General features: G+C 58.3%; 2 long non-coding RNA genes across 4 annotated transcripts; one reads left to right on the top strand and one right to left on the bottom strand.

Moving 5' to 3' along the window:
- Positions 1-261: 261 nt before the first annotated feature.
- Positions 262-5,416, bottom strand: LOC122232539. Its single transcript, XR_006209888.1, has 3 exons — positions 5,209-5,416; positions 789-983; positions 262-679 (listed from the first exon to the last, which is right to left on the bottom strand). It is a non-coding gene; the product is annotated as an uncharacterized LOC122232539 (long non-coding RNA).
- On the top strand, positions 4,735-24,209 carry LOC122232538. 3 transcript variants are annotated; one of them, XR_006209885.1, is made up of 10 exons: positions 4,735-5,112; positions 5,333-5,641; positions 6,587-6,789; positions 11,708-11,889; positions 12,300-12,774; positions 13,038-13,229; positions 14,373-14,684; positions 18,611-18,719; positions 18,869-19,763; positions 20,151-24,209. It is a non-coding gene; the product is annotated as an uncharacterized LOC122232538 (long non-coding RNA). The 3 variants fall into 3 exon arrangements; XR_006209886.1 differs by lacking the exons at positions 4,735-5,112; positions 5,333-5,641 and adding an exon at positions 6,403-6,497 and having other exon boundaries at positions 18,869-24,209; XR_006209887.1 differs by lacking the exons at positions 4,735-5,112; positions 5,333-5,641; positions 6,587-6,789 and adding an exon at positions 10,751-11,427 and having other exon boundaries at positions 18,869-24,209.
- Positions 24,210-26,136: the final 1,927 nt, after the last annotated feature.

Genomic DNA, 26,136 nt, shown 5'->3' with positions numbered 1-26,136 from the left:
CAAGGAGCTGGGCAGTAAAGTGCGGGGGGAGGAAAGTTGGGGGGGGGGCTGCCGGGTAAGTGTCGTCAGCACGAGGGCTCCCGAGTGGGACAAGTTTATTTTTATTTTTATTTAAAAAAATTTTTTTTTACATTTATTTATTTTTGAGACAGAGAGAGACAGAGCATGAACGGGGGAGGGGCAGAGAGAGAGGGAGACACAGAATCCGAAACAGGCTCCAGGCTCTGAGCTGTCAGCCCAGAGCCCGACGAGGGGCTCAAACTCACAAACCGTGAGATCATGACCTGAGCCTAAGTCAGACGCCCAACCAACTGAGCCACCCAGGCGCCCCTGGGACCAGTTTACACCTGACAGCTGGTGCGCAGGAAGCTGCTCATAGGGAGGGCAGATTTCAACTTCTGGTCTGCTCTCTCCGTGAGGTGGGGCCAGGCCCCCTGCGGGGCCGGAGGTCAGAGAGGCAGGCAGGAGGCCTGGAGGCCGGGGAAGGTCCCAATGGAAACGGTGGAGGGGGGAGGCCGCCAGGGATTGAGAGGTGATGCAGGGGGGGCTTCCAGGGAGTCACGTTTGGAAGCAAGAGTGAGGAGCGCAGGCGGGGGTCCAAAGGTTTCTGCCAACAGGAGATGCCTTCTTTGACACGGAAGGAGAGTCGTCCTCCAGCTCAGGCGGGGGAGGCAGGTTGCTTAGTAGGAAAAAAAAAAAACACACACACTCTGCAGCCCAATCGCCAGGGTCTGGACCACCCGCCCCACCCGGAAACACGTCAGCCGCGACCCCTGGCCTCGCCTTACCTGGCGCCAGCGCGCCGATGACACATGTACTATACGGCATGCGGAGCAGGGGTCAGCATCCCTGGTGGGGCGCTGACACCGTCCGGAGGCGGGCTCTCGTGTCCCCGTAGGCCTGTGCAGTGCTCTTTTTTAATAGCGCTAAGCGTAATAAGTTAGAAAACGCCACACTTGAGAACCATGAATTTTTAGCTTTTCCTGGGAATAAAATGAGATATGCAGGGTTTATCCTTCCCTGCTCGTGGGCCGAGTCCCTGCTGCCCCTTGTCAATCAAGTCCCCTTCCCAACATCCCGGTGGCCATGGAAACCGCATCCTGGTGTGTACCTTCCCCCGCTCCCGTGCCCCAGGCTCTGAACCCTGCAATATGGACCCGCTGACTGCGGTCTGGCTTGTCAGTGCTGGGCCTTGCCAGCTGTCAAACATTTTGAGCATCAGCTTTGTTTGCGGGCGTTTGAGTTTGCGCTTCTGTGTTAAAGGAGCCAGGATTCTCTTTGAACTGCCTTTGAGACCGTGGGATGTGAGGAAAGGGCACTCTCTTTCCTGTCCCCCAAGAAGTGAGGTGAGACGTGTGTTAGGACCCACCAAGGTTAACCGCCACCACGTATCTGAAGAAAGAGGGATCTGCTCAAAAGAGAAAACAAGACTGCACGGGGAGCTGGTTCCCACACCCTCCGAATGGAGGTCTCTGTCTCCCAGCCCCTGCCGGAGTCACGTGGAAATCCCCCGACTCCTCCAGTTTGTCTGAGAGTCTAGTCAGTGGGTCCCTGGGCACCTCCGACCCAAGCGGCAAAGTGTCTCGTGCCTACGGGGAGCCCAGCGTCAACCTCGTGATCGGGTCTGAGCGGGACCAGACCAAGCGTTATGAGGTCGGAGCTTTCGATGAGTTCATCATCTGGGAACGGGCCCTGACCCCGGACGAGATCGCGATGTACTTCACAGCTGCCGTTGGTCAGTGGGCACAGGGGTGGGGGGTGGGCTCGGGCCAGCTCTGCCCGTCTCTGGGAGGACAGGGCTCCTTCCGTCCGCCTCCCTCACTAGCATTTCTCGCTCCGCGCTCTCCTGAGGGGACCGTCTGCGCCGCAGGCTGAGAGGCATCCTAATGAACCTCATAAATACAGCCGTTTCTCTAGAACACCTGTTCCCCAGGATGGAGAAACTGGCACCTTAACGGAGACACACTGAGACAGATATTGTCTTGCTGATTGTTATGGGGTTTTGAGGTGTACTTGATGGATGATTATAGAAAGTTTGGGGTGGTGACTACTCTGGGTTCATTAGTGCATCTGAATACTTTTGATCAAGAATTTCACCACATGCCTCCTGTGCGCCGGCTCTGACGGGCCTCACGATGCCCGAGGACGCCCCCTTCCTGCCCACTCAGGGCGGTGCTTCAGAGCTGCTCCCTGTCCCCACCCCCCCGCAGGTGGACCGACCTACAGAAGATCCTCCTCCCACCAGGATAGGCCGTGGGACGTGGGGAGACACTTCTCCCTTCTCCCCCCCATCAGTGAGGTAGGCTTGAGAGGTACCCAGCACACGGCACCTATGCAGACAAACCGGAATAATGCACGGCAGACCCCAGCGAAAGCTCCAGGGCTCCAGGGCGGCTCCTCGCTCGGTCAGTTCCCTCCATCCACCCCCCCCCCCCCCCCCGTTCCACCACAATTTTTTCAGGAGACAGTGCACTTTCTCTTCTTAAAGAAGGGCTGTGGCTTATGAGTTTCCATACGCAATCGTCTGCCAGAAAGTCTGCCGAACTGACAGCCAGAACAACGGGGCAAGTTCAGGGCTGGGGGGTGAATGGTCTGGGTCCCCGACCGCGGCCTGCCCTTGCTCAGGTTCTGAACTTGAGTGGCTCGCTTGACACGGAATCGCAGCTCTTTTAATTTCAAGTGACAGAAAATCCATCTCCAGAAGGACTGAAGTAAGACAGGAGGGGTAAGGAGAAGTCACTTTAGGGGCTGCTCGATCCAGGAGCTCCGAGGACGTTACCAAGGAGTCTTCACTCTATTTACATTCTCCTGCATTCCAGGCAGCTGTGTTATGGGCGGGGCAACCTCGGAAGCCTGCCCGCTGCCCCCGAGTCCCAGCTTCACCTCTCAACAGCCTCAGCAGAACGGAGAATTTCTCTTCTCCGACAGCTGCTATAAAGGGGAAGGCCTGACTTTTCTTGGCAAAGGTGGTCCGTGTGTCTCCAGGAGCCAATCACCGTGACTGGGGAGACAGAGGCGGGACAAGGTGTACAACCAGCTGACAGGCCCAGGCCGGGGTCACCAGTGACCTCCCTGAGACGGCGGCAGGGTCAGGCTCACCCAAAACACAGGGAAGGGAGGGCACCCCGAGGGCGCATCAGACAGGCTGGTCTGGAGGCGGAAACAGATCCCCTGCCGGCAAAACCAGCATGCGTTCCTTTCGCCCTTTGAGATTTCCGTCTTTTGGCTTCCACGGTGAAAAGTGGGATTTGTTCTCTTTCACAGAAGCGACAGAAGGACTAGAGAGAGTGTCGCGCAGGGGGAAAAATGTGAATCTCCCGCATTTTATTTAGAATTCAGAGAGTCGTTACTTTGAGACCAAGATGCCATTTGTGTTTCTATGATCGAAAGCCTCACACAAATCCCACCTTTCCCACGGTTTGCAGCTCTAGTAACTTGGGAAGGAGCTGCCGTGGTTTCTAGGAGCTGTCATGGCAAACCTCCGTCTGCAGAACATCTCTGGGCTCAGCAGCCTGTTGCATCGGGGGCACCGTGCGGCCCTCCAGGGAGGCCCTGCCGCAGCGGCACCTTGCCCTCCAGGCCGGCAGAGGTGACGGTGGTTCTCTGCCAGATTCAGGGAAACCCTATCAGCAGAGGTCCTGGGGGGCAGCCTGCACCTCTTCTGACCCCGTCCAGATGCATTAGAATCCCAAGAGTCCCGCGCGGTTCCCAACGACTAAATGGGTGCCTGCTGAGTAAGGACACACAACGGCGCCCACTACAGGAGGAGGAACTTTCCAAGCGTTTTCTCATCTCCTTTTCCTTGCTGAGCACAGATCCGGAGTCACAGGACAAACCACGTGTCCGCGCGTCCGGAAGCGGAGGGAGGAGCCCGCCTTCCCGGGTTTCGTCCGATCGTGCGCGGAGCACACGAGGTTCCGGGAAGCAGGACCACCGACGGGCACGGATTTCAGGAGGCTCAGCTGAGGGCGTGGACACGGGCCACAGTCTGACAAGTGCTACAAGGGACCGTCCTCAGCTACAGGAGCCCCGTGACTCCGGTGTCGGAGAAGCCTGGGTTTGGGTCGCTTCTCTCTCTCTGCCAGCCTCAGTCTCCCATGTGGGCCACGGAACAGCTCCACCGTCCGAGCCGGGCATCCTGGAGGCGGGTGGCCGTGGGGGCCTGGCTCTGCCGCCCCGCTCATGTCTGGCGGACACGCCTCAGTCCCCGGCAAGCCTCAGGCCTCCTGCTCTGCGTCCAAAAGGCCGGGGTGACCCCGGGACCACACCCCTCCCCCCACCGCGTCGGGGCGGAACCCAAGGCGCGGCACCGCCCCTCCCATCCAGCAGGGGAATCTTTCCCATGATTCCCCCTGCAGGCAGCCCCTCGCAGTTCGTTGGCCAAGCTTGGGTCACATGATGGCCTACACCAATCACCGGGCAAGTGGCCCAAGATTGGCACGACGGCTCAGCCAATCATAAAAAGCTATGGGCAGGGTCGAGGCTGCTCCTCTCCGAGGACTTCCAGGCTCCCCGCAGGGTACGCTTCTGGAGCAGGTGTACAGTGGAAAGAATGTTCCAGAAGTCCCCATGCCGCCCCAGGGGCAGCTCTGGGACGCACTAGGAGACCTGCCCCGGAGCCACCGTGGTTCGCTCCTGCCTGCACACTGTCTCCCCTGGCCTGTGGAGAGCGGGTGGATGCCAGCCTCAGCCGCACGATAGCGGGGTGTGGAAAATCGGGGTGTGGGGGCGGGAAATGGGGAGAGACAGACCGCAGGACAATCAGAGTCGGGGGGAGAGGAAGGAGCTGGGGACAGGGCGGGACAGGCAGGAGTCAGGCCAAGGCCAGACGTGCACACGGACTCTCCACGAAGCCAGTTGAGCGTGGATGAAGATGCCCACTGGGGCGGGGCTTCCCAGAAGGGTGACAGGGCGTCTGCCCCCCCCCCCCCCCATGCTGGTGCGTGGATGGTGTCACCCTCCTGATGTCTGCGTCGGAGCCTGGGATCCAAACGGGAAGCGTGTCATTGTCAGTCTCGCCACCGCTCGCCCCCTCGCTGCCGCAGTAACACGTCACCTGTCGGAGGCCGAGCACCGAGGCGTCTACTTCTCACCGGTGCCGGGTCCAGCACGGTCAGTGGGGGTGCCCTCCACGCAGTGACACAGGGGCCCCGGCTGCGTCCGTCTCACCCCGGGGCTCCCAAGGTCGGGCCGGGACCTGCTCCTGACCTCCAGCCTCGCAGTGGCCGCTCGTCTCGGTGCAGACGGTCTGGAGCCCCTTGGCCTGGGTGACCGGATGGGGCTCACTGTCCCGCTCCTCTGTGTGACCTCTCTGGTCACTTCCCTGTCCCAGAAATGGGTGGTGACGTCACCTCTGTCTCGGCTGGCGGTGAGGACAGACGCTGGCCCGCGATCAGCGCACAAGAAATGCTGCCTGTCGTCATGCTGGACAGCAGGGACGTGACGACAGAACAGAAGCCCGTTGGCGAGCGTTCGAAGCACCGGTGTGACTGTGAGGTTGTCGTTGCCTCCTCGCCGACCAGCCTCACGGTGCGAAGCGGCGGACGGTCGCGGCTCCGCCCCGGCCTGGGCCCGCAGCCTGCAGCCCAAGGTCACCAGCGGAGTCTCCTTTCCCACGCGGGGAGCAGCCGTCCTGTCCGGCGTGAGCACCGCGTGTAGGGGGGCAGAGGGGCTGGGGGGCAGTCACTGAGGAAAAGGGGCTCCGGGTCGGATCTCATCCCGACGCGTGTCTTTGGTGTGTATTACACGGCGCTGCGTGTCTCCGCCGCCCTTTCCCAGGCGGTCTCAGGCTGGGGGAGGGGCTTCGGATGCGCGGCGCCCCGGGTTCTGCCCTGCCCTGCCTCGGTCGCGTCTCCTGATGAGGGAGTGGCCCAGCCGGAGAAGGGGAGGCTCCGGCTGTTCTCCCCCTGGGACACCCCTGCGCGCCTCCTGGAGGCCCGTTCTCCATCCGGGAAGCATGGGAGGAGTCAGGACGCAGTGCTGGGGCAGTGCTGGGGCAGGGGTGCGTGCTGCGAGCCGCCTCCACTCCCCCCTCCCCCTCTGGACCAGCATGGCCTCACTGTGTGACTGGGGCATCCTGGCTGCATCCTGGCTGTTCCAGGCTGTCTTTCAGAGAAAACCCGTTGTTGAAGGAGGGAAACACGGGCTTTGTTCAGTGTCAGATGACGGCCAGGGCTCGGGACTCGCCCCCACGGGGACGGGTGGAAATCTCAGTGGGCGCTTTGGACAACTGAGCTGGGAGGCACAAGGGGTGCAGATGAGGAAAGAAGAAGCAGGTGGCCGAGTGACCGGGGGAGGGGTTAAATGATTGCAGGTGGCACAGTCGTCGTGTATTCAATACCTACTGTAGACCGTCAGTGCTGTCTCAGTTCTGCATCGGCTTTTCTGTACCAGGTGGGATATTTTAATTGCCTTATAAATGACAGAAGACCCAGCCTGAAGTGTCTGAAGCAAAGGCAGACTGATTCTTTGGCACGTGTGGTTGGCAAGGCCTGTGGGTACGTGAGCTTTGGCCGCAGCTCCGCTCCACACCCACTTGACGGGAAGCCTCTCCGTTCTGAGCGGCTCACGGTCTCTCCCTTCCCAGGCCTCCTCCCTCGGCACCGCGTCCCCGAGCCAGCATTCCGTCCGAGTGTTGTTGCACCTTCCTTCCTGGACTTGCCTGGGTCACGCACTCATCCGCGAACAGGCACGGCGGCCTGAGGGAGACGGCGCGCTGTTAACTCAGGCCACGTAACGGGTTGCTTCCCAGCCACGGATGGAGTCAACTTCGACTTACGTGGGCTGCAGGTAAGGGAAGGGGCGGTCACCTGGAGGGAAACTGAGGGCCTTTACCAGAAGAACGGGGCAGCTGGGCAGCGGGACAGCAGACGCCCCCTGAAGTGCGTTCAGATGTGCCACCCCAAGAGGTGCCACTGACACGTGCGGATTATTTCGGGCTGAAGGCGTGATAGGAAGTTATGAAGAAGCAGATACAAAAGAAAACTCCCTGCTCTGCACCTGTTTGCCTAAAGTGAGGACATCGACTCGGAGAGGTGTCTTTTGTCTCCTTTCTGCTGGGAGGAACAGGAGCTAATCTCCAGGGACACACGTGGACCCTCGCCAGCCCAGGGGTCACGCCTCGGGATCCACAGAACACGGCTCACGGACTTGGCTTCCTCTTCCCTAGCTCCCCGTATGTTTCCCTTCCCACGACATGGTGCCCTGGAAACTCAGAAGTCCTTGTCCTCCTCCCAAAGCTTGTTCTTTTAGTTACGTGTTGCGTGAGCCCAGCGACCAGCCGCCCTTGGAGTTGCTCATCACTGGACGCTCTGGTGGACGTGCGAGGAAACTTCTGCTTCTGCTTCTCTCGTTTCTCTGTGGCCAGTCTGGTTCCCGAGGCCCAGCCGGTGGAGCTGGGAGGTGTAGGGGAGAAAAGATTTTTTATTCTTCCCCCCTCCCCCACCACTACGATTTATCACACCATTTTATAATTAGGAAAATTAAAGTTCTGGCGGTACAAGTGGTCTCCCCAAGGTCACACAGATGGTGATGTGGGATTGCTGAGATTCTGTCCCCAGTTGTGTGGACTCTTTCTGTTGTCCGTCAGCTTCCTGGGCCATTCTGTTGGACCTTAACTAAATTGTCTGTTATCTGTGGCCAAGGGATTATATTTCATCTTTCTGGATATCCCTGTAGGTTCCAGAACAGAGTCTTAAATAGAGTAGCGTTCAGCGATAGAATTGAAAATTTCACCCAAAAGGATCACTGGCTCAATAATTTGAAGTTTAATATTAGGTTTTAAACCCATTTTCTAGCTGAATGCCCTCCTTTGCCATTTTGTAATAATGTCCCTTTTATTTTCAAGGGTTGCTGAGGCAGTGGATTTCAAAGACCCTGTGATGCCTGTACGTAGTCACCGTCTTTCCCTGGAGGCATCACCACCCACTCTCCCAGGACTTGTTAGGCTGTTTCCTCACCACCAGCCACGCCATGTGCAGATGGGTGACTTTCCCTTCTCTGACTTGGTTTTGCACTTAGGACAGTTGTTTTTCCTTGTGATCACAAGGAGAGCTTTTGGTGGCGGGGGGGAGGGGAGGGTGCGGCGCGCAGTGGGCCGAACGGGGAAGCGCTCCTTCCTTTTCTCCGTCTGTAACAGAAAAGCCCCTCCAGTGGCAGCGAGGGCTGATCTCTGGGTGTTAATGTTGAGTAAAGAGCATCTGAGGCCGTGTTGAAGATTTCATAGAGTGGCCCTGCAACAAGGAACGTGTGAATGAATAGAAAAGATGTGGTTTGGGGGCGGGAGAATATGTTTCCTTGGGGGAATGGGGGTAAATTGGCCAGTTCTCCGTGACCTTGCCTGACGGTCCGAGGCGAGTGAAGCAATGCCTTCTACCTGAGAAGCACTTTTGGGAACGTAGACTAGGCTGTTAAGGTTGGCCCTGTTGCATCAAAACTTCAGTTCCCTTCTACGGCAGCTTTCTCTTTCAACGGGTGAAAATGCCCAAGTCATTGATAACGTAGGTGTGAACTGTGTGCTCGCTTTTTAAAAAGTTTCTTTTTGGCTGACTTAGTAACCTTCTCCCAAAAGTTGTGTTTGTTTCATATCTGCAGTCACTGCCGCTACAGTTCAGGGTGTTCCTGAAACGCCCGCTGACTCTGAGGTTGTGATCTTACCGAGACAGTTACCGAGCAGAAGGCAAGCATGCGTGATAAAGAGAAGAGAAGTTAAAGAAGAAGTTTTGCAAGGAGCTTCCATGCAGTTCTATCCACACGTTCATTCTGTTCCATCCCACCCCTTCCACTCACTTCACCCATTCCGTTCACTCCGTTCCATCCCTCTGATGATTGTTAGTGTCTTGCCACACGCCAGACACCAAATCTATGCGAGTGCCCCTTTTGTCTCGGTAGTAGTCACCCTTCGTCCCCATCTCAGAAGACCACAGCCACTGATCGAGTCATAGATTGTTGACTGCACTCGGGACGATGAGGACTGTCACTCCCACTGCCATCTCCTGTTCCAGCCTCCCTGGGTCCATACTTGAGGACCTTTCCTCCCCACGACACTCATCTGAGCATAATTCCCTGGAGATTCATCCAAATTTTTGCCTACGTCAGCAATTCATTCCTTTCCATCGTTGCACAGTGTTCCACGGCCCGGGTGTAGTTTGTTCGGCCATTCACCCGTTGAAGGACAGCAGGGCTGTCTCAGGTTTTGGGGCCGTTATAGATAGAGCTGCTGGAAACATTCACGTGCAGTTTCTTGTAGGAACATTTCTTCTCTCTGGGAGAAACGCCCAAGAGCGCAGTCGTGGGATAGTGTGGTTGTAGGTTAGTTTTTTTTTTTTTTTTTAATTTTTTTTTCAACGTTTTTTATTTATTTTTGGGACAGAGAGAGACAGAGCATGAACGGGGGAGGGGCAGAGAGAGAGGGAGACACAGAATCGGAAACAGGCTCCAGGCTCCGAGCCATCAGCCCAGAGCCCGACGCGGGGCTCGAACTCACAGACTGCGAGATCGTGACCTGGCTGAAGTCGGACGCTTAACTGACTGCGCCACCCAGGCGCCCCATGTTGTAGGTTAGTTTTATATGAAACTGCCAATCTGGTTTCCACGGCAGCTGTACCATGACACGTCCCCGCCAGCAACGTGTGACTGACCTGATTCCCCACCTTCTAAGCATTTGCTGTTCTCACTCGCAACTTTCTATTTCAGCCGTTCCGACAGATGTGTGGTTTTCGTTTGCGTTTTCCTGATGGTTAGCGATGTGGAGCATCTTTTCATGGGTTTGTTTGCCATTCATACGTCCTCTTTGGTGAGACGTCTGTTCCTGTGGTTTGTGCAGTCTCTAATAGGATTGTTTGTATTTTCACTGGTTAACTCTGAGAGTTGTTAACGTATTCCGGACATTATTTCGTTGTCAGATGTACGGTTTGCCAGTGTTTCCTTCCAGCCTGTAGCTTGTCTCTCCGTCCTCTTCACATGGGCTCATGCAGAGCTGAGGTTTTCAGTTTGGGTGAGGGTCCCTCCTAGACAGCCCACTTCTAACCTGTTGACTTGACCTCCAAACTTTCCCGGTCTCCACCCACCGTTCTCCATCTCCATGGGTCCCTTCTAAAGCTGTGTGCTGTGGGCTCCTCGTCCCATAGTCCCGGTGGCCCTCCCTTCTCCACCCTGGAGGTGTTGGTAGAACCTCCCAGAGAAGGCCTCCTACAGACCCTCCCTGCAGGCGGACGCAGCCCATCTCACGCCCTCCGCCAGGCATCAGACGAGGCGGCCGATGGCTTCCGAAACAGACGTGTCAGAATTTGCCATTTGTAGTCAGTTGCCAGTGGACTTTAGAACCTAGGTGTCATGTTTTTGCCTCGTGTAAAGTTTCTTTTTTATTATCCTGAGTTTTATTTTGAGAGATGGCAGGAAATTGTCATATTAACATTAGAGGAACGTATTCTGTTCTCGTTTTGGCCAGTTATATGCGTTCTTCTATGTCAGTGTCGTTTTTCTTTTCTTTAGTGGCGGTGATCGGCATAGTGAATTTAGGCATTTATAAACCATTGCTTGCCGGAGTTTCTTTGTTAGCTTCTTTTTTTTTTTTTTTTTTTTTTTTTTTTTTAATTTTTTTTTTCAACGTTTTTTATTTATTTTTGGGACAGAGAGAGACAGAGCATGAACGGGGGAGGGGCAGAGAGAGAGGGAGACACAGAATCGGAAACAGGCTCCAGGCTCCGAGCCATCAGCCCAGAGCCTGACGCGGGGCTCGAACTCACAGATCGCGAGATCGTGACCTGGCTGAAGTCGGACGCTTAACCGACTGCGCCACCCAGGCGCCCCTCTTTGTTAGCTTCTTAATTCTCATCGTCTGGGAGCAGGAAACTTCATAACAGGAATAGTGAGGCTTTCCCGTAGGCTAAGGTCTAGATCAGCCACTGGGACCGGCGTCCTCTGCAGACCGCGCAAGCGGCCTGCACGCACCCCGGCCAGTAGCTGCCGGCTGTCACAGTTCAGACAGGATGTTAGCAGAGGAGAACGTGCATTAAGGTGGAGTCTCCCGTTTCTGGTGCAGGAGATCTGGAGGCGAGACAGCAGTTATTAGAGAGTTTTTTTTTTAAACCAACGGAAAATTTCTTCTGTCTTTCCTCACGGCCGTGGGAGATTCCAGACTTCAGCATCGGAAATGTATTCGAACCCAGCAGTCTCAGTAGCGTATTTGTCACCAACGGGGCTAAACCGGCCGGCACGGCCAAGTTACATCTGGGTAATGAGCCAAGAGTCTGCTCTTCCCGCCGAAAGTGGGATTTAACTTGGCATTTCATCAGAAAGAGGAGAAAAGGCATGTGTTTTCACATTTTCTCATTTCCGACCGTCTGAGCACCAGTCAGCACCCCAAGTTATCAAGTCAGAATGCAGTGGAACTGTTCTGTGAGGTGCGGAGCCACGTTCCTGACTCGGGTATGTCACCACCGGGCCGTGCTTCGGTCACTGTCTCTGGAGCACCACGGGAGGCGGGGTCTAGGGAGGACCGCGACTGGCTCTGCAGATCCGAAATGACCCCGGGCGACACACCCACCGAGCAGGCTCGGGGAGGTCTCGGCTCGTGCGGGAGTCTGCTGTGCTGCCCTCCGGCATTTCAGGACGTCCTCGGTGTCGCCAAGAACACACGTCCTGCGGAGAGATGATTTTCCTGGTGGGCACGTGTGACTCGAGGCCAAGTGCTGTCTCCTCCTGGCAGGTTCCTTGGAGCCCTGAGCAGACGGATCTCCCGTGGACCTGCCGGAACACGGAGCTGAGAGCCTGCTCCGTGTCAGTGAGGCCACTGTGGCTCTCAGGGCATTTGACATCGAGCACGTGTTTTCGGGGACTCAGAAGAAGAGCCTTCAGGGCTCTTTGAGGAAGGACTTGCGAGAGAAGAATGTGAGTGTGAAGGGGGAGGATAAACACAGACCACCCGGTGCAGTCCCGGGTCTAGTGGCAGAAACGGGGGTGCAGTTCGCTGAGAAGCAGCTGTCGCACAAGCAGCACGGGGAGCCCCGAGTGCCACCTCCTGCAGACACACGGGGACCTGGGTCCCCTCCTCCCTTTATCGGGCTGTCCGGCAGCTGCTCGCAGATGTGCGTTTCTCCTGAAAATCAGCTAAGCCTGCAGGATTCTCGGCTTTAAAACAGAAACAAAAACCCCTCCATGGATCTGCCGGCACTGGGCCTGCATTTCCGCGGCCGGAGCTGCCGGCAGGCACCGCCCCGTTTGCACACCGCCCTGCCCGCTTCGTTGTCTGTCACCTTCCCGGCCTGTTGGCCCCTGAATTGAACCCTGCTTCCCGGCAGGAATTACCCTCCATTTCCGGTCTGTCCCGCTCGCTAGCCCCGCCTGTGGCCGCACGCTTCCGCGGAGCTCTGCTCACGGCTGGCCTGGTCCGAAGTGTCTCGGCTGCACCCGCTCCTCACCAGGGCACCCACTCTCTTCCGGTTCTCTTCCACACTCAACGCAGACGCATCCTGCCAAGGCCACCGGTGCCCGGGAGTCACTGTATCCGTCTCTCCGTGTGCACCCGGGCCGCCCCGCAGACCCGACACCGTCACCGGCCACCCCTTCCTCTGTGCACCCCCTTCACACATGGCTTTGCCACGTGCGCCCGGCTTTCCTCCTGCCCGGTCTTCCCATCCGGCTCTCCCTCCTCGGCCCGGGTGTGACGTGTCCCACACAGATTCTCCTCTGGTCCCCGGCCTTCGAGACGGCCCACACGTTGAGGGACCCGAAATCCACGCGTGTGCGGCATTCCTGTCTTCTAGCTGCACGTGCGTACGTCCCCGCATTCCCTTGACGAGCACGGCAGGCCACTCGTGTGCAGCAAAGTCAGCGAGCCAGGAGCAAGCTGTTCCCTCATTCCGGAACTCCCTAGGCGTTTCCGACTTAGTAAACGGAACCCCGGTCCATCGACTTACTCGTCCCTTATATTCTGTCTCCTTCACTCCCCTCGTATCTGACCCATCACTAACCTGTTCATTTCTTGCCCAGAATCCCCTGGATTGCCTGGAATCCATCTGCTTTTCCCATCTCCACAGCCTCCACCCCAAGGGAACACAGCATCGTGTCTTGCCTGGTGCCTGCACAGCCCCCTGACCGGTCTAGTGGCTTCCACAGATGTTCCCTCACCCCCTCTGCACTCCTGGGGCAGACTGAATGAGCTTTTAAAGAAACACGTCTCGTCCTTTGCCCCTTCTGCTGGGGACCTGCCCTGCTCCCCTCACACCTGAGTAAGTAAGGCCCAAGGCCCAGCCTCCCCATCTCAGCCTCGCCTGTACCTCCTTCCTTGTCCGTCCCTGCTCCAGCCCCAGGGCCTTTGCACATGCTGTTCCCTCTGCCTGGAACACCCTCCCTGCTCCCCTTCCTGGCCACTCCCAGAGGTTCCCCCATATCAGCTCTGCTGTCATTCCTCAAGGGACCTTCCCTGTCCTTTCTGGACCAGGTGGGCATGACTGTGTGGTCTCCTTTCCCTTGGTGACACTTACACACCTCATGGGGTCCTTCAGTTCCTATTTGTCTTTTCCACTAGATTGTCAGCTCATGTGTTTTTGTTTGTCACGAGATGCACAGCAGTGACCGTAGGAATTCATTAAATACACATAGGATGAATGAATGAGATACAAATAATAACCTCGTAGCTGGAAATCAGAGGCTAGAAAGGGTGAATGCGAGAGCGAGGCTGTGGGGGCCGCAGGACAGGTCTCTGAGACCCCAGGGTGTGCTGCCCCCATCCTCACACACACCCATCCCTTCCCTGTTCTCTTCCGGAGGAGGATTCCGGCCTCCGTCTGCATCCGCCTGTGGGGTCTCTGTTCTCATTGCTGTTCGTGCCTCAAGAAGCAAACATGGCATGTTCCTGAGTCGTCATACGACACACACACGTCCGTTAGTCACCCAGGAGGCTCAGTTCATCAAGAGATTTGGAGGCAGGTACACTGCAAAGTCAGCCACTTAAATTGTGGGACTATTATTCTCTTTTGAGAAAAAACCGTACACAAAATTAATGATTCACGGTAAAAGCCTAGGAGTGTATGCTCCTTTGTTGAGACACAAACTGCTCAGTTGTTAAGGGTGTAGGTGATTCTCTGAGACAGTAATGACAACGCGGGTAAAGGTTTTATTCTCACGGTTCATTGCTGTTAGCGTCACTGGAGAAGGCAGGGTCGCGGCATGGAGAGTCACCATGTCACGGTCACCGTGGATTGTGTCGTGTCACTGAAGCGCCCTCCGCCTCTGTCTCGTGCGGCCGGTGTGGCCCGGTTGCTGGCCCGCTCGGGTCAGGCACGTGGAGCCGCGTGTGCTCACAAGTACCCTGCGTCTCCCGGCGGCAACATCAGGTGCTTTGACTTGGTTCTTCTGTGATTTTTTTCCAGTTGTTGAAGCACGTGTGGACGACTCACCAGGCCCTTGTCGGCGCATCGGCAGACTGGAAACCCTGCTCGCCCTTTCCACGTGGACCAGTGTCCTCACGCCGGGGCCTGGCCAGGGGCTCGCTCCCCATGTCTGAGGGCACCGAGTCCCCGCTGCGGCCGCTGGCTCAGGGCCCAGCTGGGGTCCGACGGAGGGGGCGGCAGAGCGGGGCTGCAGTGCAGGAGTGCTTCCTGGTGGCGATGGTGAGGCGGCCTCCTGAGGACGCGGGTGATGGGGCGGCGTCTCCCCTCCACTCTCCTCTCGTGTCTTCATCGGTAAGGATGTTTGAACACGAGTGACCCTGACTGACCCTGGCTGCTTGATGCAGAAGAGGAAACAGCTCGGGTGACCTGGAAGGGCAGTGGGGGCAGGGCTGACCGAATGCCATCAGAACGTCCCCTCCCAGCTCTGGTGGCAGCTTCACCGCAGCCGGATAGAGGGTGCACAGCCGGCTGGGTCCCTGGTGACAGGAGTCCCCTCCAGGGGGCTGGTGCCCTTGGTGAAAATCAGGGCGCAATGAGCCAGGAGGTGGGTCTGGAGATGCGGGTGCAAGTTCTCCTGAGCTCTGGGCCAGGCGGGTGGGCAGGGCGTGGGCACAGGGCGGGGGGGCCAGGGGGGGCAGGTGAGTGGGGCCCAGGTGACGTACTTGTGAACCCCTTCAGCGGGGCGCTAGTAGGTCAGCGTGAGGCAGAGGGATGGACAGAAATGTGAGTCAGCGGGTGAGGGGCATGGAGGTCACCGGTGAGGACCCTCCTGGGCAGCTCCACGGGGCAGAAGCCAGGCCCCTTAAAGCCTACTTTCCACTCTGAGTGGAACCGATCGCCGTTAGCGGAAAATAAAATGGAAACGTTTGGCTTGTTATTCGTGACAGCCCTGGAGCCAGGCTCTAAATTAGATCAGCCTCTCGCAGTGTTTTAAACCTGTGCCGGCTGTCACAGAATAGAAAATATTATCTCCTTGGGAGGTGCCGCTGCGGGCCCCTCGGGGCCGTGTCTCTGGTTGAGGAGCTGGGTATCCGCAAATGTTCCATCCGAGGACGTGTTAGGGAAGTCCGCTTTGCAGTTTGTGTTATTAAAACAATATTTTTCCCAGCGGAAGACCGTTTGAGAGAGACACAGAGAGAGAGAGAGAGAGAGACAGAGATTACTTATATCGATCCTAAACTCTTTTGGTCAGACCTAGGCTATAAAGCAGTTTAATAAATTAGCAAGGAAGGTTTTTTTTCTGGCTGTGGAAAATGTGTGTCTCCTGAGAAATGCCGCTGGAAACAAGCGGCTAGGATGGTTAGTGCTCACCCTGTACTGTTACAGAGGATGTGGCCGCAAAGCCCGCTGCCCCGGCCCTGCAGCCGATGACTCAGGAGTGGGAGCGGGGAGGACACAGCGTGGAAAGGTCAGAGGTCCCTTCGGAAGCCGCATGTGATGCTCAGCAAATGACGTGTTAGAACGTCTGCATTGGAGAAAGTCGACCCAGGGTGTCTGGGATAGATGATTTGTAATCTGGGCAAGAGGCACCTGGAGAGAACATTCCAGAAGGAGGGCCGGAAGCGACAGTTGGGATGCTTTTGATGCAGATGGAGGGTGGAATGTGACACAAGACCTCGGGGGGCCCCAGGATGGGCCCCAGGCAGAACGGCCGTGGTCCTGCATCCATGCCAAGACCCCGCCTGAGGTGTTTGTTCCACAGTAAAACAAGTCACAGATCTCGGGAAGCAAGCAGTGCGGGCAGCATCCGCCATGGCCAAGGAGGCGGGAGAGGAGGGCCAGGGCATGTCGGCCACCCCCCGACTCCAGGTGGGCAGTCCGCAGGGGGCGGGATCTGAGCCCAGGAGAGAGGACTCCGGACTGAGGCTGGGTCGCCCACAGCTGTCAGAAGAGCTGGATGAAATCAGGAGGGATGGTTCCGTGACACGCTAACGTAAGGAGATGGCTATGCTGTCCCCTGGTGTGGTGACAGTCCGCAGGCCCAGCTGCACCCACCTGGAGCCCCCGTGGCACATGGGGAGAGCTTCGGCCTCAGCCCCAGAAAAGGATCACGTGGGTCTGAGCCGACTGGTGGCCCAAGGGATGCTTGGGACCAAAGGGTCGTGGAAGGTGTCTTGGTCCCTCGGGTGACTGCCACAGGACACGGCCGGTGGGGTGAGCATGAACAGTAGATGTGTGCTCCATAAGTCCGGAGGCTGGGAGTGCGAGATCGGGGCCGGAGAGACAGCGCCCGCATGTGGAAGGGGCCTGGGAGAGCCACGGACTGACGCGGGTGGAGACCATGAGGTCTGACACCCCATCAGCCCCAGCCCGCTGGACCCGTGTAGCCTCGGCTTCCAAGTGAAGAGTGGGCTTCCGTTCTGGGCACTGATTTGACATCTGACCCCAGTGGATCCCCCCTTTCCAGCCCCCCTCGCAGCCCCCTCTCCTCCCACCTCCCGGAGCGCGGGGCCTCCAGCCTCCAGCCGGGACCCCCAGGTGGAGTCCCCACAGCGGCGAGGGGACGGCTCCCGTGAGAACATCCCGTGGGGCAGGGGCGGCGGGGGCTCTGCTGGACTCCACTCGTGCTCCTGGGCCCTGCTGCTCAGCCTCGGCAGAGAGGGGCTGTGAGGCCCCGTCTGAGCACCAGGCCAGCGTGACTCTGCGGGCCGCGCTCAGGCCTGGGTGCTCGGCGCAGGGGGAATGGGGAGTGGGCGTCCCCATCGCTGTCCTTGCGGCCAGACCTGCCCACGTGCTCTCCCGGGGCAGCCGCCTTTCTCCCGGGCGGTGTCTGGACGGGGGTCCTGTGGGCCGACAGCCTGATACGTGGTGTTAACTTCTGTGAGGGCCTGACGTTTTACTTCTGGTTCCCTTCCCTCTTAGTCCCCCCTGGCAGCAGCGGCATTTGAGGGTACGAGGGTGAGAAGTATGTGATTTTGTGCTTGTTCAGAACCAACAGCCAGCCCGATGGGATCTCACTTTGCTCGCCACCGGACCCAAGGAGGGCAGTCCAGGGCTGGTGTGGCCGCCGAGGTGCCCTGAGCATCTGCCACAGCGTGTGGCGTGGGCATCCCATGCTCCTCTGTGCTACAAGAGGGCTGCTCCACCTCTCCCATCACAGCTGCGTTCCTGGCAAGACAACGGCGAGGCCGAGTCCACCCCTTAAAGGAACCCGCCACCTAGGATTCCCGCTCCTCTGCCCCCGTCGGGTTGGTGGGAACCATGCAGGTGCCTGAGAGATACGCCCCGCTGGGCACACGCACCTCCCAGTGGGTTCTGTCGTCTGTCGTCTGGGCATGCGCACCTCCCAGGGGGTTCTGTCGCCTGGAAGGAAGGGGCACGCGCATTGCTCAGGCACCATCAGGGCCTGCGGGAGTTGAGAGTGGCTCTGCGGGGCCTCCCTGTGTCGGCCGAGAGGTGGCTTCTGAGCCGAGGCTTGCAGGGTGCAGCAAGGGGCCCCACCTGGTGGAGACGCAGTCAGCCTCCGCACCTTAGCCTAGTTCTGGTGTCTGCGTCAGTAACCCGTCGAGAGGGAGATTTCGGGGAAGCGTCGCCAGACCCTCCAAACCCTGACACCACGGGTAAGGGCCACCAGGGGACTGGTTCCTGAACCCCAAGGAAACTCTGAGACACGGACAGACGGAGGGAGGTGCGGGTGCTGAGGGGCCGAGCGATCTGCACACGTTAGTGTCTGTCCTAGAAGACTGTGTCTGCCGTGGTTGATCGCGGCCTGCACGGCCGGACACGGCCTGGAGAGCGACTGTCTTAGCCACCGGTGTTCTAACTGCCAGTACGGGTTCTGCGCGTTTGAGTTCTTTCCCTGCCTCTGGACTTGGTGATCAGGTATTTGAGCAGAACCCCAGATCTTTCCAGAGGAACGAGCAGACTGTAGGCTCGCCAGCACGGAGAGGGCAGGACGGCCACTGCAGATATGCTCCTCGTGGTTTGGGGCTTGGGGTGGCTTCATCGCTGTGGACACTCGTGCTGTGGTTACTTTTCTGATCTGGCAGAAGGACGCTCTGGCTGGGACAAGTGGCATGGGCAGTTTTAGGCAACAGTTTCTGTTGACAGACACGCTTATGGGTACCCGCGTGTCTGTGTCTTGTTGACGTGTTGTTTGGGGAAGACAGCCTTCGCCCGGCTCATGCCTTAACGCCTCACGTCGCCCTCACGTGGACGCGCTCCGCCGTTAGCAGACGCTTCTCGCCTGTTTCATAATTTCCGCGTGTTTCCCGCAGGTGCCCACTGGCTGGAGCAAGAGTGGAGAGCGACTGAAGACCAGCTCACGTGGACTGGCTCCTGTGAAGCTCGCACAGGCCGGCTAGTTTCGCAAGAGAAGTGAGGGAGGTGAGGGACAAGAGGAGGAGGGCCCGGCCCCACCGGCCCCACCTGCCCACCTGACCCCTCCCCGGGCCCGGGCCTGTTTCAGACATTCACACTCTCGCTTTCTCGGTGGAGACCCCGGAAACCCGCATATGTCTGCCCCTCTAAACCAGGTCGCGAAAGCCGGAGGACTCGTAGCCGAGTGCTCACCGTCCGTGTGCTTCCTGCGGCTCCCTGCCCGCCCCGATCGCCACCCTCCCCGGGCCCGTCATCACAGCTCGGCTCAGGCGTCTCTGGCGGATGAGAAATCGGGTGGTGGTTTGTTGGCGCCCAGCTCGGGAGGGAACCGGGCGGTCGACGGAACACGCGGAGGCTCTGCAGGGCAAGTAGCTGAACTCTGTGAAGCTGAGAGCTTTGATTTGGGTTAGAATTCCCAGAAAAGAACACCTCAGACATACAGAGGTGTCGGGCCCTGAGGCGATTTCCTCCCTGAGTACCTCCCCTGGGGGGGTCACTGACCCCCTCTGCAGGTCCTTCGATGGGACTCCCAGGTGTGTGTGCACGTGTGCACGCACACACACGCTCACGGGCATGGCAAGCACCACAGGTATCCGTGGACTCATCGACCTGAAATGGAGGCCTTCGCGGGTCTCGCCCCCCCCCCCCCCCCCGCCGGCCTCCATGGTCAGGGGCACCCATCTCAGAGCCTGTCGCGGGACGGGGCCACGAGACAGCGACCTGTCAGCTCAGTCCAGCCTGCAGTGCTCCATGTGGGCTGCACAGGGTTGGAGAGGACACCAGACGAGACGTCAGCGCTCCACGTTGAGTCTTTCTTGAACAAGCCGGCAACCCAGACTCTGTCCTTACTGGCAGCACGTGGCTGGAGCCAAGCAGCTCGAGTGCCCGGCACGGCGCAGGGGGGAACCCCGCACTGGCCCCGAGGGGGGCTCTCTGCACGTGCGGCGGGGCTGGCTTCTCGCAGGCCCAACACCTCCGTCTGTCTTCGCGTCAGCTTCCCCGGAATGAGTTTCCTCAGGGCTGGAGAATCGCATCTTTCATTCTGCTCGGGTGGGAACCAGCTGGGGGCCTAAACACAGAGCCTGTGGGTGGCGGGGCCCTCTTGACCTTCAGTTACTAATTAAGCCAGTGCCAGAGGCTGACCTGGGGCACGGGGACACGGCGCTGCAGGAGCGGCCCTCTCGCAGAGGCTTCTTCCCGCGGCGTCCGCCCTGGTCTTGCTCTGACCTGCTGACAACCTGAGGCGGGGGGATGAGTGCCAAGGGAGCACCTGATCCTGGGCTGGCAGGTGTGCGGGGGGTGCAAACACCCCTGTCCCCTGGGAATCTGCGACAGTATCGGGGACAGTTCCAAAGAGTAAGGTCATCATATACATTAGCCTCATACATCAAGCATCCTATCTTACGTCGCATGACCATGTCCCTTTCATCCTAACAGCTCATGAGGAAGACACTCACGGCCTGTTTCCATAGGGAGACCCTGGAGGCTCCGAGAGGGTCAGGCACTTCCTTGAGGCCACACAGCGGGTCTGGGGCGGCCCCGGGAACAGAGCCAGGCATCCCGTGGCCCCAGAGCCCAAGATATGCCTGCTGGCTGTCTCCTCACCCTCGTTCTCCCGCCTCTGAACACACACGCTCAGCCAGGTGCTGGGCTCCTGCCGCGTGCCTCAGAGACCGCAGACAGTGGGGGACCCTCTTCTCGGACAGACCCTCTGTCACTGCCCCAGGGGGGCGGCCCCTGCCGGACGGAGGGGGACGTGGGAAGAAACGGCGGGGGAGCCTCCAGCGTGGAGTTCGGGGAAAGGTCCTCCGTGCCCCCCCGTGTTCCTGCCGATGGGTGCTGGGGCCAGTTCTGCTATTCTGTCAAGGCCGCAGAGAATAGCCTCACACCTGACCTACTGTGCACACGTGAGAGCCTCCCTGTAGGAGAAAGTCCTAGAACATCCTTCGGCACTTGGTGAGTCCTGGAGAAATACTCATTACGTGGATGAGTTTATCTAAGTCCGGCTGTGATCAGCAGGGTCACACGTGCGGTCACTCATAGATGCGCCTGGTGGATTCTCCTTGCCCTTCCCCATCCGCCTACTCGTTCATCACACCGTCACATCACCGTGACATCACCATTACCGCGACCTCTACCGCTGCATCACCACCATGACCATCATCACCACTGTCGCCACCACCATAAGCGCCATCATCACGATAACCACCGTGGTCCTCGCCACCATCCCCATCGTCACCGCCATCATCATCACCACCATCACCATCATCGTCGTCATCAGTCTCACAGTGAACACCTATTGGACACTTCCGTTCGCACGGAGCTGGGCTACATCCTTTGCACACGTTCACGTACCTCAACTTCCCCCCACTCACTTGTTGAGTGAGCTCGGTTACTCAGCAACTCTCAGGAGGGATCTCACTCACCTTGGATGCTCTACGTCCGATAGTCATTCTCCTCCTGCATTATCCTCCCAGTAGCACGCATTGAATGCTTACTGTTTACCAGGAAGGATAAGCTACTCAAGTAGTTCTCACAGGAGGGCCGTTGTCATTCCCGTTTTATACGAGAGGCAGCTGAGCCCCCAGGGAGGTAAACTCACCTTCCCAACACCAACCAGCCACGGAGAGCAGAGCCTGCATTTGGACCAGGGAGTCTGGCCCCACGGTAGGGGTCATTAGGACCACCCCGCTGCCGGACACACGGGCCAGTACCCTGTGACCTGGCCCCTCCGTACAGAGACCGTCTCCCAAGTATCCGGAGACCCAGCAAGCGGGAGAGCCGTGGGGCAAACGCGTGGGCGTCGGATCCCAGATGGAAGAATGTCGCACCGAGATGTGCTTGAGCTGGGAAAACGTGTCCAGGAAGCAGACACTCTGATCGGGCACAAGGCTGGCGGTTCCTCGGACGACTGTGTGAGGCTCCCGCTGCAGACGTCTTAGCATCTTGCCGGGAGCCTCTGCGGCTCGCTTCCCTTCACCGCAGGGGAGCAGACAGAGAGGCTCAGGTGCTCAGGTGCCCAACGGACAGAGCCCCGAGGACGCGCCATGTCCCCTGTAGCCAGAGTAGGTGGTTTCCAGAAATAGACTTGGATGCCTACGGTTTCACCTCCAAATTCTCGTGTGTGTGCACGTGTGCGTGTGCGTGGAGGACGCTGTGTTTCCAAAACAAACTCCCAGGACAACTGGGCTGGGAAGTGCTGTGTCTCTCCCTCCCTGTTTGAGATTCATAAACACATTAGCTCATAAAATCTCTAAGCAACCCAGTGTCCTCTAGAAGAGGGGAAGAGAGAGGTTCCCCGTGGTCAGGCCAGAGCTCCCCGGGGTGCTATTGAACTTGGGGCTCTTTATACAGAATGACTAAGAGCTCTGGGAAACGCTGATCCAGAGCAAGTTTTTAAATCTTCGTTATTAGGACGAGAGTTTCTTCCAATTCCCAGTCCCCAAGCAGACCCTGACATGGCATTGAAAAATATCAGGCAGGTTTGTTTTTGTCGTAATACAATCTCAAGTGGCAGAAACACAACTCAAAGCAGCTCTCGCAAATACTAGAATTCACTGCCTCGTATAACAAAAACATCCAGGGTGACGGCTTCAGACGTGGCTCGATCCAGGGGCTCCTGTGACAGTTCCGCGGTTTTGTCTTCCCTTTCTGTCTCACAAACCTGATTCCCTTTTCGTGCCATGGGTCTCCACGTGGGATCCGAGTCTCACGAATACCTGCATCTTCTAGAAAGCTCAGCGCTCTTCTTTCTCAGTCATTTAGGTGAAAAATCAAGAGTGTCGTGCTCCGCCCAGGGCTCCGTGTCCGCCGCCGGGTGAGTGTCCGGCAGGGGAATCTGATGATGCGGTTAGCTGGGCTTGGGTCACAGAGCCATCCCAGCTCAGGGGAGGAGCCAGCCCCCACCGCACAGAACGACGGAGGCGATGGCGCTCCAGGGAAAATGCAGGCTCCGTTACTACAAGGGCGTGGGTTGCGTGCGGATCCAGCAACGCCAGCGAATGCCCGTCATCCTTCTCGTCCCGGATCACCCGTGTGCCCCTGCCTGCCTCCCCGGGCCTCCTCGGGCTGGACCCCGTCTTCCGTGTCTGCAGGCCACACCCGGCCCGTTCCCCCCGCTGTCCTCCCAGTGTGTGTGTGACACCCGCTCTGTGACGCCAGCTCCTGGCACACACGCCCGCGGCTCCCAGGAGTCCCATTGGCACTTACTGGGCAGGAGCATGAATGACTGAACGGAACTGGACAGGAGTCAAGGCAGTTTTCTGCTCAGTGAGCGGTGGTGGAGGGAGTGAACGAGGCCGCCCGCGGGGACATCCACTGCGGAGGAGGTGGCCTGACCCCGGCCAGTGGTCAGGGCCCCCAGGGCCGTCCCCAGATGCGGGGGTGCCCTCTCCCGGGGAGCCCCAGGCTCTTGGCCGTCCTGATGCTCCGGAAAGAAGTGAAATAGCAGAGGAGCTGGTTTCTCTCCGGATTCCTGGAGTCACATCTCATAACTCTGGTGGCTGAGGGCCTTTTCTCAGGCAGCATCTGCCAGACGCCGGCCAGAAACTGTGTGAGGAGTCCACAAGGCAGACTCCCGCGGCGGAGTTCTAGAAACTTCTAGAAACTTCTAGAACTCCTCCTCCTCCCAAGGCTTCCTCCTGGCTTTCTGTGGGCCATGGCAGGGAGTTGGGCAGTTGTGAGTGACCCAGCCGGACTGTCCGTGGAAAACCCTCGGGTTATTTTCGGCACCTGATAGTAACTTCCAGACACCGAGGTGGTGGGGATTTCCGTGTTGTCCTACAGCCTCCGACCTCTGACCGGGTTGTGCGAAGCCAGGTCGAACAGCTAGGGGGCCTGCCTGGTCATCGTCACGCCCTGTACTGGGAGGGCCTCAGAGTGGCCCGAGTCGAGGGCGTGTGTACCTTGGGACCGCCTCGGATCGCCTTGCTTAGACCTGACCGGGTTCCATCTGTGGGGGCGGTTGACGTGCCAGACCCAGGGCAGAGCTTTACTCCCTGCCCAGCTTGGCCCCGGCACCCTCCCATCCGCAAAGTGGCCCCAGGACTCTGTCTAACCAAGCGAGCGTGCAGCCCGCCGACCTTCTGGTTCCTGCACCGGGATGTGCGTGGGTGGGGTGGCAGTGTCCCCATATGCTCTCAAGCCCCCATGCAGGGTGCCCTTCCAGGGCCGCCTCCCCCTTGAGTGCATCATAGATAAATAGGTGTCCCAGCTGGAACGAGGCTTCCGGAACAAGAGGGGACGTGTGAGCAAGCTCACCCTGCGGCCGGCGGGCTGGGTGCACAGGGGACCCTCGCCCGGGGGCCAGGCTGGGGGCAGGGAAGGGGCCTGAGGTGTGAGAACGCAGAGGGCCTTCTCAGGGCGCCCGTCCCGCTGGCCTGAAATTTTGTCATGGACGGTCATTTCCATGCTCCAGAATTTAAAATAAAGTATTTGAAATGCCCGCAACTCTTAGGATTCCCAAGCACCCACATAATTAAAGTTGCTTTAGCTACACTGCATCTTTTCTGATCTGAAAGCAAAAGCAGTAAATATGTCAGCTGCAAATCGATAAGACAATTATTCTGTAATGAATCCCAAACACCGTGAATTAAACTGACAAGTGGCTACGGGCCTCCTGGGCCTTCTCAGCCTCCGGACGCCGGCGAGGGCAGCACCGGGGGGCAGGAAGGGCCTCCCGGGTCAGGGAGCACGTCTGTCTCTCTTCCCTGGCGGGAGGAGGCAGTGCCATACTGCAAGGCTGGCCTGTCCCCGCCCCCCGGTGTCCTGGCCTGTCCCGCCCTCCCTGCATCCTGGCTCCGGGTCAGCCAGTGTCCCCAGCCCTGGGTTCCAGCAGAAGCACCGGTTCCGCTGTCTGAGCCCGGCTCCACCAGGCTCCCAGCTCTCCCTGCCCAGAGCAGCTGTGTGCTCGCCCCGCACCGTGTGCCCTGTTGTCCCCTGTTGTCCCCGTCACGACCCCAGGAAGCAGCTCCTGTCTCCACTGCTGCATCCCTGCTCCCCGAGGGGACGGTATCGGGAGCGCATTTCCATGTGTCTGGAACCTCTGCTGCCGACCTGACCACTGTGGCCCCTGTGTCCTGCACCCAATGGCCCAGGGGTGAGAGGCCACCTGCAGGGGTGAAGGAGGAAGATCGCTGGTTCTGTCCTGCCTCGGCCCTGCCAGCAGCCCCCGGCTCTCCCGTCTGTAAAGGGCTGTCGCACGGAGGAAACTCCTCTGGGTGCAGCTGCCCGAGGCGCTCCCGGGCTGGTCCGTCTGCAGGAGGAGCAGGTGTCTCTGGGGAGGGACTCCACACCCCCACCACCTCCTGCTCTTTCCACACGTGACGAGTGGGCCCCTACAGCCCTAGCCCAGTTAACAAGAGGCCTCAGGGAGCTTCAACTGGACGTATTCTCCCCAAGATCTTCTGTTTTGATGTTTCAATTTTTAAGAAAAAGCCAGCATATTTTATGACCCATTTCTCACGACCGGTTCTCTCCCATACGGGTTTTCCAGGATCTAAAGTTGAAGGTAAATGGTCCATGACAGTTTGTTTCTGAGATGTGAGTGTTTTAATTGTATTAAATTTGGGAAATTTAGAACCATGCAAAAATGAATTTTTATTTTTACTTTTTTAGTATTCTGCCTAATCCAAATTTCTGCATCCAAATTAACTACATCCAATTCAATATCCAGGCCTGGTCGGTTCTGAGTAAATGTGTCATATCACAATCTGATTCAGTCAGACTGTACCTCCACCTTCTTCACAGGAGATGTGGGTCTGGGTGCATCTGGTTTCATGACCATCAGTTCCCTCTGCACAGACATCTGTGGAGAAGTCCATCCGGAGCTGGTCCTTGTGGGCGGCTGGATGGAGGGATGCAGGGATGATGGGCTGATGGAGGATGGACGGGTGGAGGGATGCAGGGATGATGGAATGAGGGAGGATGGACGGATGGAGGGATGCAGGGATGGACAGACTGACAGGATGGATGGATGAATACAGGGATGGACGGAAAAATGGAGGATGGACAGTGGAGGGATGCAGGGATGATGGACTGATGGAGGATGGGTGGAGGGATGCAGGGATGATGGACTGATGGAGGATGGACAGGTGGAGGGATGCAGGGATCATGGACTGATGGAGGATGGTCGGGTGGAGGGATGCAGGGATGAGGGACTGATGGAGGATGGTCGGGTGGAGGGATGCAGGGATGATGGACTGATGGAGGATGGATGGGTGGAGGGATGCAGGGACGGACCGACTTTTGGAGAATGGACAGGTGGAGGGATGCAGGGATGATGGACTGATGGAGGATGGGTTGAGGGATCAGGCATGATGGACTGATGGAAGATGGACGAGTGGAGGGATTCGGGGATGATGGACGGGTGGAAGGATGCAGGGATGAGGGACTGATGGAGGATGGGTGGAGGGATGCAGGGATG

This window comes from Panthera tigris, chromosome D3 (assembly GCF_018350195.1).
Source record: "Panthera tigris isolate Pti1 chromosome D3, P.tigris_Pti1_mat1.1, whole genome shotgun sequence".
Lineage (NCBI taxonomy): Eukaryota > Metazoa > Chordata > Mammalia > Carnivora > Felidae > Panthera > Panthera tigris.
This window is presented reverse-complemented; position numbering and strand designations above follow the sequence as displayed.